Below are 10,947 nucleotides of genomic sequence, written 5' to 3' on the forward strand. Positions count from 1 at the left end.
TTGAATCGCCAGCCTTCTGGTTAGCAGTCAAGTGCCCTAGGCACTATGCTACCAGAGCTCTTAATGATTAACATTACTGCATAGTAAATGACTTAAAGTATTATTTTTATTGTTTATATTTATACATCAGTGTAATCATTTAAGTGGATAGGACTAAGATAAATGAGGTTAACTATATGTGCTTTATGGCTAAAGAAAACCAAAATGCAAGGCATTTTTCTGCTCCATTTTTTTTCCAAACTGGAAAAAGTTTATTTCCTCAGATCAGTGTTTCTCAAAGTGGAGTGAGGACAATGCTGGAGTGAGTGTTAAAATACAGAATATTAGGCCGGCCTCATTTCTGTTAAGATGTCAGGGGGTGCAGCCCTGTGGAAAAGTCCCTCTTTTATTTTTATTTTTTTATTTTTTTTGCCCCCAGAAGAAGTTTTATGTGTATCTTCCACTTCTGTAAAGATTTACTGCCTCAGCAACCCAATGGGGGTTGCTAAGAGTCAGAATCGACTTGACAGTAGCAGGTCTGGTTTTTGGTTTATGGGTCAAAACAGTATTAAGTAGACTATCTTAACAGCAAGGGATACTAGGAAATGTAATTTTTAAACTTCACTTCTTTTTTTTTAAATTGTGGTTTAGGTGAAAGTTGACAGAGCGAATTCATTTTCCATTCAACAGTTCACACATTTTGTTTGATGACATTGATTGCAGTCCCCATAATGTGATAGCTCTCTTCCCACTTCCTCCCTCTGGTTACCCTTTTCTTGTGTCCTTTTTTCCTACGCATCCCTGCCCCCTGAGCTATCTCCCTGGGGAAGTACTGCCCTTCTGTTCTCCCATGGTTGAGTGTTCTAAGGAGTGTACATACCTGGTGTAAATGTGCACCTGGTAACGCTTGTCTGTTGAATGGCTGGACGCCACAGGAATGAGTTCAGTTCCAGGCTTGAACGGTGACTAGGGGCCATAGTCTTGGAGGTTTTACTAGTCTCTATGAAACCAGTAAGCCTGGTGTGCTTTATGATTTTGAAACTCCCTGACTCTTGTGCACATGAAAGATTGAGAACCTGCAACCTCTGACGTAGCTAAGGGGAGAATCTCTGGGGCCAAACAGGCAGAAATGGACGCAGGCCAGCCAGCCGAAGACTGGGTATGACAGCAACAGGCTTTTCCAGCACCTCCCTTTCCCAGACCCATGACCACTTCTGGTTCTCCAAGGGTGGCCTACAAAGTGGAGTCTATTTACTGATTTTTCAAATTTTTATTATGATTTGGGTAAAAGTTGACAGAGCAAATTCATTTTCCATACAGCAGGTCATACACATTTGTTTCATGACATTGACTGCAATTCCCCACCATGTATCAGCTCTCTTCCCACTTCCTCCCTGTAGTTACCTCTTCCCTGTGTCCTTCCCTCCCATGCACTTCCACCCCCCTCCCCCAGTTGTCTCCTTCTGAACTGCCTTTCTGTTCTCCCATGATCAACCGCTCTAAGGAGTATATCTACCTGATATAAATGTTCAGCCTACATGCCTGTCTGTTGTTTGGCTGGAAGCCACAGGAGTGAGTTTAGTTCCAGACCTGAGGGGTAACTAGGGGCGATGGTCCCAGGAGTCTCACCAGGCTCTGTCACCAGGACACCTGGTCTTTTTTTCATGATACAAAATGGGGTCTTGAAGTAGACTGTAACAACAGGACCTCTGGAAAGGTCCTTCCCCTTTGCTGGCATGGCCACTGTATTCATACATGCTCACTAAAAGGTGGAGGAGGGGAAAGGCATTAGTTTTATGATATCCTGGACAGAATCGTAGCCTGAGTCACCACAGTTTCTTTTAAGAGAAGCACAATAAGAGATTAGCCGTCTGGCAGAGGGATTAGGCTTGTTCTGTGTGTCTCCAGAGGGCAGAGCTGAAGCAGAATTGGTGATGGCTACAGGAGGTCAACCGGGCTCTGTCTCAGGAGGAGCTTTTTAACGCCACAAATTGTCAAAATTTTGAAATGGGCTACCTTGTGAAGAAGTGAGCTTACTGTCACTGCAAGGGTTTGAACACAAAGGAGCTTTTTCACAAAGCCTGGGAGTCTTTGAGGGGCCCTGGTAGCCCAGTGGCTAAAGCCAGAGGTCAGCAATTCGAACTCAGCAGCCTCTCTGTGGGAGAAAAATGTGGCAGTTACTTCCGTAAAGAATTAAGAACAAAAAAACAAACTCACTGCTGATGAGTTGGATCCAACTCATAAGGACTCCCCTCCTTGGGTTTCCGAGGTGGTATCACTATGGAATTAGATTGCCCAACCTTCCTTCCAAGGAGTGGCTGTTGGGTTTGAACTGCCAGCCTTCTGGTTAGCAGTCAAGTACCTTAGGCACTATGCTACCAGTTGTTGCTGTTTGCCGTCGAGTCGGCCCCGACTCATAGCAACCCCTCCTTGGGTTTCCGAGGCAGTATCACTACGGAAGTAGGATTGCCCAACCTTCCTTCCGAGGAGTGGCTGGTGGGTTTGAACCGCCAGCCTTCTGGTGAGCAGTCAAGTGCCTTAGGCACTATGCTACCAGAGCTCCTACATAAAGAATTACAGCCTTGTAACTCCTATGGTGCAGTTCATCTCTGTCCTCTAGGGGCGCTGTGAGTCAGAATCCACTCACCTTCAGTGGGTTTGGTTTGGGCTTTGCTTTGCTAAAAATTTACAGCTTTGGAAACCTATAGGGCAATTGTACTCTGTCCTATAGAGTGGCTGTGAATTGGAATCAGCTCAATGGAAGTGTTTTTCTTTCTTTCTCTTTCTTTCTTTCTTTCTTTCTCTTTGATGCTCCAAGTAAATTTGTTACATGGAGTAATTAATCAACCTGAATTTCAGAAGAAACTATTTTGTTTAAAGGGGGAATTTAGCTCTCAATCTGCGTTTATAATTTTCCTACACTTAGCTTGAAGAGGCGATCCACTTCTCAAAGAATTGGCCAGTGAAAACCTTATGAATAGTAGTGAAACACTGTCTGTAGTAGTGAAACACTATATTACTGGAAAATTGTCTAAACACTGTCTATAGTAGTGAAACACTGTATTACTGGAAAATTTTATGAATAGGCCTGAAACATTGTCTGATACAATGCTGGAAGATGAGCCCCTCAGATTGGAAGGCGCTCAAAATACAACTGGGGAAGAGCTGTCTTATCAGAGTAGTGCCTCTACCTTAATGATATGGATAAAGTAGAGCTTTCAGGACCTCCATTTGCTGAGGTGGCACAACTCAATATGAGAAGAAACAGCTGCAAACATCCATTGATAATCAGAACATGGAACGTATGAAGTATGAATCTAGGAAAATTGGAAGTTGTGAAAAATGAAATGGAATGCATAAGATTGATATCCTAGACATTAGTGAGCTGAAGTGGACTGGTTTGCCATTTTGAATCAGATAACCATATGATCTACTATGCCAGAAATGACAAATTGAAGAGGAATGGTGTGGCATTCATCATCACAAAGAATGTTTCAAGATCTATTCTGAGGTACAATGCTGTCAGTGATAGAATAATATCCATAGCCTACAAGGAAAGCCAGTTAATACTACTACTATTCAAATTTATGCTCCAACCACCAGAGCCAAAAATGAGCAAACTGAAGATTTTTACCAACTTCTGAAATTGACCAAATCTGCAATCAAGATGTGTTAATTATCACTGATGACTGGAATGCAAAAGTTGGAAACAAAGAAGAATCACCAGTAGTTGGAAAATTTGACCTTGGTGACAGAAATAATGCTGGAGAGTGCATGATAGAGTTTTGCAAGACCAACAACTTATTCATTGCAAATACCTTTTCTCAATGACACAAATGGCAGCTATACATGTGGACTTCACCAGATGCAGTACATCGGACTCTGATAGACTACCTCTGTGGCAAGAGGTGATGGAGAAGCTCAGTATCTTTAGGCAAAACAAGGCCAGGAGCTGAATGTGGAACAGACCATCAACTGCTCATTTGCAACTGTTCAAGTTGCAGTGCACACAATTAAAACAAGCCCACAAGAGCCAAAATATGACCTTGATTATATTCCTCCTGGATTTAGAGACCATTTAAACAATAAATTTGATGCATTGAACACCAATGACTGAAAACCAGAGGAATTGTGGGATGACATCAAGAACATCATCCATGAAGAAAGTCAAAGGTCATTAAAAAGATAGGAAAGGAAGAAAAGACCAAAATGGATGTCAGAAGAGACTCTGAAACTTGTTGTTGAACAGAGTAGATAAAGCAAAGGGAAGAAATGACAAGATAAAAGAGCTAAACACAAGATTTCAAAGAGCAGCTCGAGAAGACAAAGTCTATTATTATAATGAAATGTGCAAAGACCTGGAGTTGAAAAGCCAAAAGGGAAGAACATACGTGACATTTCTCAAGCTGAAAGAACTGAAGAGGAAATTTAAGCCTCGAGTTGAAATATTGAAAGATTCTATGGGCAATATGTTGAATGATGTAGGAAACATCAAAAGAAAATGGAAGGAATACAGAGTCACTGTACCAAAAACAATTGGTTCATGTTTCATCTATTTCAAGAGGTGGCATATGATCAAGAACCAATGATATTGAAGGAAGACGTTGAAGCTGAACTGAGGGTGGTGTTGAAAAACCAGGCTTCAGGTATTGACGGGATACCCATTGAGATGTTTCAACAAACAGATGCTGCTCTACAGGCACTCAGTCCGCTATGCCAGGAGATTTGGAAGACAACTACCTGGCCAACTGACTGGAAAAGATCCATATTTGTACCCATTCAAAAGAAAGGTGATCCCATAGAATGTAGAAATTATCGAACAATGTCATTAATATCACATGCAAGTAAAATCTTACTGAAGATAATTAAAAAATGGTTGCAGCAGCATATTGACAGAGAACTTCCAGAAATGCAAGCTGGATTCAGAAGAGGACATGGAACAAGGGATATCTTTGCTGATGTCAGATGGATCTTGGCTCAAAACAAAGAATACTAGAAAGATGTTTACTTGTGTTTTATTGACTATGCAAAAGCATTTGATTGTGTAGATCATAACAAATTATGGATAACATTGAGAAGAATGGGAATTCCAGAACACTTAATTGTACTCATGAGGAAACTGTACATAGACTAGGAGGCTGTTGTTTGAACGGAACAAGGGGACACTGCATGGTTTTGAATCAAGAAGGGAGTGTGTCAGGGTTGTATCCTTTCACCATACTTATTCAATCTGTGTGCTGAACAAATAATCTGAGAAGCTGGACTATATGAAGAAGAATTTGGCATCATGATTGGAGGAAGACTCATTAACAACCTACGTTATACAGACAAAACTTTGCTTGCTGAAAGTTTGGATGACTTGAAATACTTACTGATAAAGATTGAAGAATACAGTCTGCAGTATGGATTACATCTCAATACAAAGAAAACAAAAATCCTTACAACAGGACTAATAAGCAGCATCATGATAAATGGAGAAAAGATTGAAGTTGTCAAAGACTTCATATTACTTGGATCTATAATCAACACCAATGGAAGCAGCGGTCAAGATATCAGATGTTGTATAGCATTGGGCAAATCTGCTGCAAAGGACCTCTTTCAAGTACTGAAGAGCAAAAATGTTTCCTTGAAGACTAAGGTGCACTTGACACAAGCCGTGGTATTTTCAGTCACCTCATATGCGTGTGAGAGTTGGACAATGAAAAAGGAAGACTGAAGAAGAGTCAGTGCTTTTGAGTTGTGGTGTTGGCAAAGAATGCTGAAAGTACCATAGACTGGTAAAAGAACTAACCGGAATGCTCCTTGGAAGGGAAAATGACCAAACTTTGTCTCACCTACTTTGGTCATGTTGTCAAAAAGCACCATTCCCTGGAGAAGGATATCATACCTGGTAAAGTGGAGGGACGACGAAAAAGGGAAGACCCTCAACAAGATGGATTGACACAGTGGCTGCAATGACTGGCTCAGGTATAGCAAGGATCATGGGGCTGGCACTGGGCAGTGTTTTCGTTCTGCTGTACGTGAGGTCACTATGAGTCGGAGACAACGTGACGGCACTTAACAACAACAACAACAACAAGCCTGAGGAGGCAGTGATGGCGTAGAGCCTATGGCATTTGACTGGTGGTTCAAACTCACCAGCCATTCCTCGGAAGGAAGACTGGGCAATCTACTTCCATAGAGATACTGTCTCGATAACCCAAGGAGGAGTCACTATGAGTCATAACCGAACACTTAGCCTGAGGTTGATGGATTCTGTAAGTCAGTCTAAGATCTGAATCAATCTTGAAAATGTCTGTTATGATTTTATTCGTTATTGACACCCCCTTCCTCAACAGGATGGTCTATCAGTGCCAACAGCTGGCATGTGTCTCTCTAATGCAGTCGGTAAAGAGAGAGCAGAGAGAAGTTGGCTGGGCCCTGTGTCCTTGGCTGGGGAATCAGGGAGAGAGAGATCTATCCTGAGGGAGATCTGATAACCATGGAAGGTGAAGTAGCTGATTTTGCACAGCATAGCTCATATACACAGTCAGCTAACAAGAAGGTTGGAGGGCGTCCAGTTCTATTTACTGAATGATTTATGAGGGCAAAGAAATGTTTTGTCTATTCATTTCTGTCCTTAATGGTAATGAAATGAAGAAACAGAAGTGCGTGAAGGAGCTGCAACTTCAGCGAGGAGACTGAAAAGCTAGACCCCAAGCTGGGAAGCCTGAGTTGTACTAGGACTAGCCATTCTCTCCAACCCCCAATCCCCACACACTGACTGTGTTTGATTCATCAGTATCATTACAAAGATTAGGTGGCGATAGTTTGGAAACTGGGACATTATTAAATTAAAAACTATGCAGGGGAAATTTGACTTCACGGTTTGGGGTTTTTCTGCCTTGACAGAAAGTGGTCTAGCTGGAAGGAGATGGGTGAGGCTTGTGACTGCCACTAGCCTTTGAAGCCAGGCACCGAAACCACACCTTCACTTCCCCTCTCTCAAGTCCCTCTGGTATCTGGGTTCTTTCACCCTCCAGCTCACCTCTGCCAGGAAGAGGCTGGAAACGTTCATCATGTCAACATTGACTTCACGCAAGTTCAAGGTTGTGTATGTATTTTTAAATTCCATGGACCAGTGGACCCAATTTTCAGTTTATCTTAAAATCATCAATTTATGGTTGTATCTGTACCATGATTTGGGTGAAGTTTACAGAGCAAGTTGGTTTTCCATTCAACAGTCCCTACACACTCTGTTTTGTGACATTTACTGCAGTCGCCACACTGCGACAGACTTCTTCCCACTTCCTCTCTGTGCCCACCCCTTCCCTTTAGCCTTCCTTCCCATCCCCTCTTGACTTCCTAGCTCTGTCCCTGGACAAATGCTGTCCTCTTGAGGTCATGTGCTTGGTTGTTCTAATGAGTGCATACCTTCCTGATGTTACGGTTCACCTTATATGCCTGTCTGTCATCATTGGGCTGGAAGGTGAGTTACAGGGGTTAAGGAGTTAAGTTCAGTTTCTAGCTTGAAGGCTGTCTAAGGACCATAATTTCAGGGGTTTTGCAAGTCTTCATCAGATCCATAAGATAGGTCTTTTCTTTTCTTTTTTTTTATGATTTTGAATCTTGTTCCACATTTCCCCCCAGTTTATCTGGGACCTCCTATTGTGATTCCTTTCAGAGTAGTCAGCAGTGGTAGCTGGGAGCCATCTAGGTCTGCTCATGGAGGCTGGGGTTCACATGGACCATCAGTCCCTTGGACTAATTGTTTCCTGTGTCTTTGATTTTCTCCACTCTTCTATGCTCTGCATGGGAAGAAACCAAAAGTCGCATCTTAGATGGCTGCTCCAAACTTTTAAGACCCCTCAATTTATGGTTTTAAATCCAACAGATTGGATATTTAGCGATTTCCACAGATTTGCATAGCAAAAACCACTTTCAGTTATCATCATCATCATTTGGAAGAAGGATCTAAATGGTAAAATGAAACTTCACACACTGTGTTTGTAAAAGTTAAGGCAAGGTCCTCCTAGCTAGATGATTCTAAGTGGCTACATGCAAGGTCCAAGTGTGCCATAAACTAGAGACCATTCCCCAAGGCTTCTTCTTATATACAGGAAGCAGACCACAGTCCCTAAGGCAGCTACTCAGCTGCTCCTAGTAGATTCCACCATGGAGTTGATTACCAGTCTCATCATGGAGAATACTACATCCAGCTGCCCAGCTAAGTTGACACACAAACTGAACTACCACACAGCCCGGTGTTTTAACCACAGTGCCACCAGAGTTCCTTGTGCTATGAGAAGAGATGGAATCAATAAGGAAGAGGAAAAGCTAAGGAGGAATTTGTAGCTGTCTTCAAATACACAAGGGCTGTCACAGGGAGGAGAGGACCACAGACACAGTCTGTGTAGTTTCAAAGAGCAGAGCACAAAGCCAGAAGGAGGAAGGTGTAGGAAGGCAATTTAGGCTCCCTGTGCTGAAGAATCTCCCCCCATGCTCAACAAGGTGCTTGGCACATAGAAGGCATTAGCCACAGTCGATTGTTTTGACTGGCAATCAGAGCTATGGGCAGCTGGCTGCTTCTGCCTACAGTGAGTGAGTTCCCATCACCAGAAGTGTCCAGCTTGAGCTGTCCAGAACAGTGTGCCTTTGGATGAGAGTTGAACCAAATGAGTACTGAGGTCTCTTTCAGCTGTAAAATTCTATGGCACTCTTCTTAATGATAGAATTTCAACAGAGACATTTTAGAGCAAAGGAACATTTCATAAATCCCCTTTCCCAAAGAGTGAAGTGGTTAGAACTGAGAGTTCTGAGTTAGACATGACCTGATTCAAACCCTGGTCATCACACTCACTGGCTGTGTGACAGGTCATTTGCTGTCTCTGTATCTATTCCATCAGCTGTATAAAGGAGACAATAACTGAGCTACCTTGTAGAGTTATTATGAGAGTTAACTCGAGTTAATTAAACATGTAAAGCATTTTGAAGAGTGCCCAGCACGTAGAGAGTTAAGTGCTCAGTAAACATTAGTTAAAAAAACAAAAACCAGACTCACTGCCATCAAGTCAGTTACTACTCATAGCAACCCCATTGGGTTTCTGAGACTGTAAATATTTACAGAAGTAGATTGCCCAGGCTTCCTTCTGCAGAGCGGCTGGTGGGTTTGAACTGCTGACCTGGTTAGCAGCCAAATGCCTTATCCGCTACACCATCAGAGCTCCTGGTACCCTTGCCACCTCTATAGCTTTTTAAGTCTTTTCAGTATGTGGAAAGAGATCCTTTTTACCATAATTGACCATGACCTTGTTTTTTTTTTTTTTTTTTTTTTCCCGAAATCCTGTGCCAGCCATGGCCCCTGTAATTAACCAGTGCATTTTCTGTCTCCTACAGGCCAGCTGTAAGGAGCTCTGGGTGGTACAAATGGTGTGCTCTTGACTGCTTACCTAAAAGTTGATGCTTCTGAGTTGTGGTGTTAGCAAAAAATACTGAAAGTGCCATGGACTGCCAGAGGAACAAACAAACCTGTCCTGGAGGAAGTACAGCCAGAATGCTCCTTGGAAGCTAGAATGGCCAGACTTCCTCTCACCTACTTTGGTCATGGTGTCAGAAGGGACCATTCCCTGGAGAAGGATATCAGGTTTGGTGAAGTGGAGGGTCAGCAAAAAATTGGAAGACCCTCAATGAGATGGCTTGACACAGTGTCTGCAACAGTGGGCTCAGGTACAGCGAGGATCGTGAGGCTAGCGCAGGACCTGGCAGTGTTTCGTTTTATGAGTCAGAGCCGACTCCACGGCACCGAACAACAAAAACAGCACTAACCTAAAGGTTGGTGGTTCGAACCCACCTGGCTGCTCCATGGAAGAAAGGCCTGGTGATCTGCTTCCATAAAGATTACACCAAGAAAACCTGTGAGGCAGTTCTACCCTGTAATACATGGGGTCACCATAAGTCGGAGTCAACTTGATGGTAATAGGTGTAGTGGATAACAAACCAGCTATAAAGCTAAACCAGCAGACCGGGGCTGTGGTGCCCAGTTTATGAAGGATCCTCACTGATGAAACAGTAATGGCCCAGGACACCTTAACCCTTTTTTGTGCTTGGCAAATAGTAGATGCTCAGCAAATATTTGTTGAATGAATCAATGAGCTTGGCCGAGTCCTTATTATTGCCTGCGTGCTCTTTCTTTATCTTTGGTTAGGTGACACATTCACATGATTTGAAATGCTAAGGAACAAAAGGATAAACCAAAACCAAACCCAACTCACTGCCATTGAGTCGATTGCAACTTGAAGCGACCCTCTTTGGGTTTCTGAGGTGGTAAATTGTTATGGAAGTAGATTGTCTAGTCTTCCTTCCATGGAGTGGCTGGTAGGTTTGAATCACCAACCTTCTGGTTAGCAGTCAAATGTCTTAGCCACTGTACCATCAGAGCTCCTGAACAAAAGAATAGATAGTGAGACATATCCTCCCTCCCTGTCCCCAGCCACTGAGTTCCCCTCTCCATAGGTAACTCGCATAACCACTTTGTTGTATGTCTTTCCAGAGCTGTTTTAAGCCTAAACAAGCCAATACACTTGCTCTTGTGATCCACAGGGTTTTCACTGGCTGGTTTTCCAAAATTCTTCATCAGGCCTTTTGTCCTTGTCCTTCTCAGCCTGGAAGCTCCACTGTGACCTGGTAGCATCATAGCAGCATACTTGCCTCCGCTGAGAGAGGGGTGGTGGCCGTGCCCAAGGTGGGTTGGCTGGGGGTTGAGTCTGGGTCTTCTGCATGGAAGGTGGGTTGAGCCCGGGTCTTCTGCACAGAAACTCCTAAATCACCAGAAATAAAACCAAAACCAAACACACTGCCATCCTACTTTGGTGAGTAGCAACTGGGATCTTCAAAGCTTGCAAGCAGCCATCTAGATGCAATGATGGGTCTCTCCTCATCCAGAGCAAAGAAGAATGAAGAAAACCAAAGATTCATGGAAACAATTAGTCC

Source organism: Orycteropus afer, unplaced genomic scaffold (genome assembly GCF_000298275.1).
Source record: "Orycteropus afer afer isolate SDZICR_OR568_19922 unplaced genomic scaffold, OryAfe1.0 scaffold00197, whole genome shotgun sequence".
NCBI lineage: Eukaryota > Metazoa > Chordata > Mammalia > Tubulidentata > Orycteropodidae > Orycteropus > Orycteropus afer.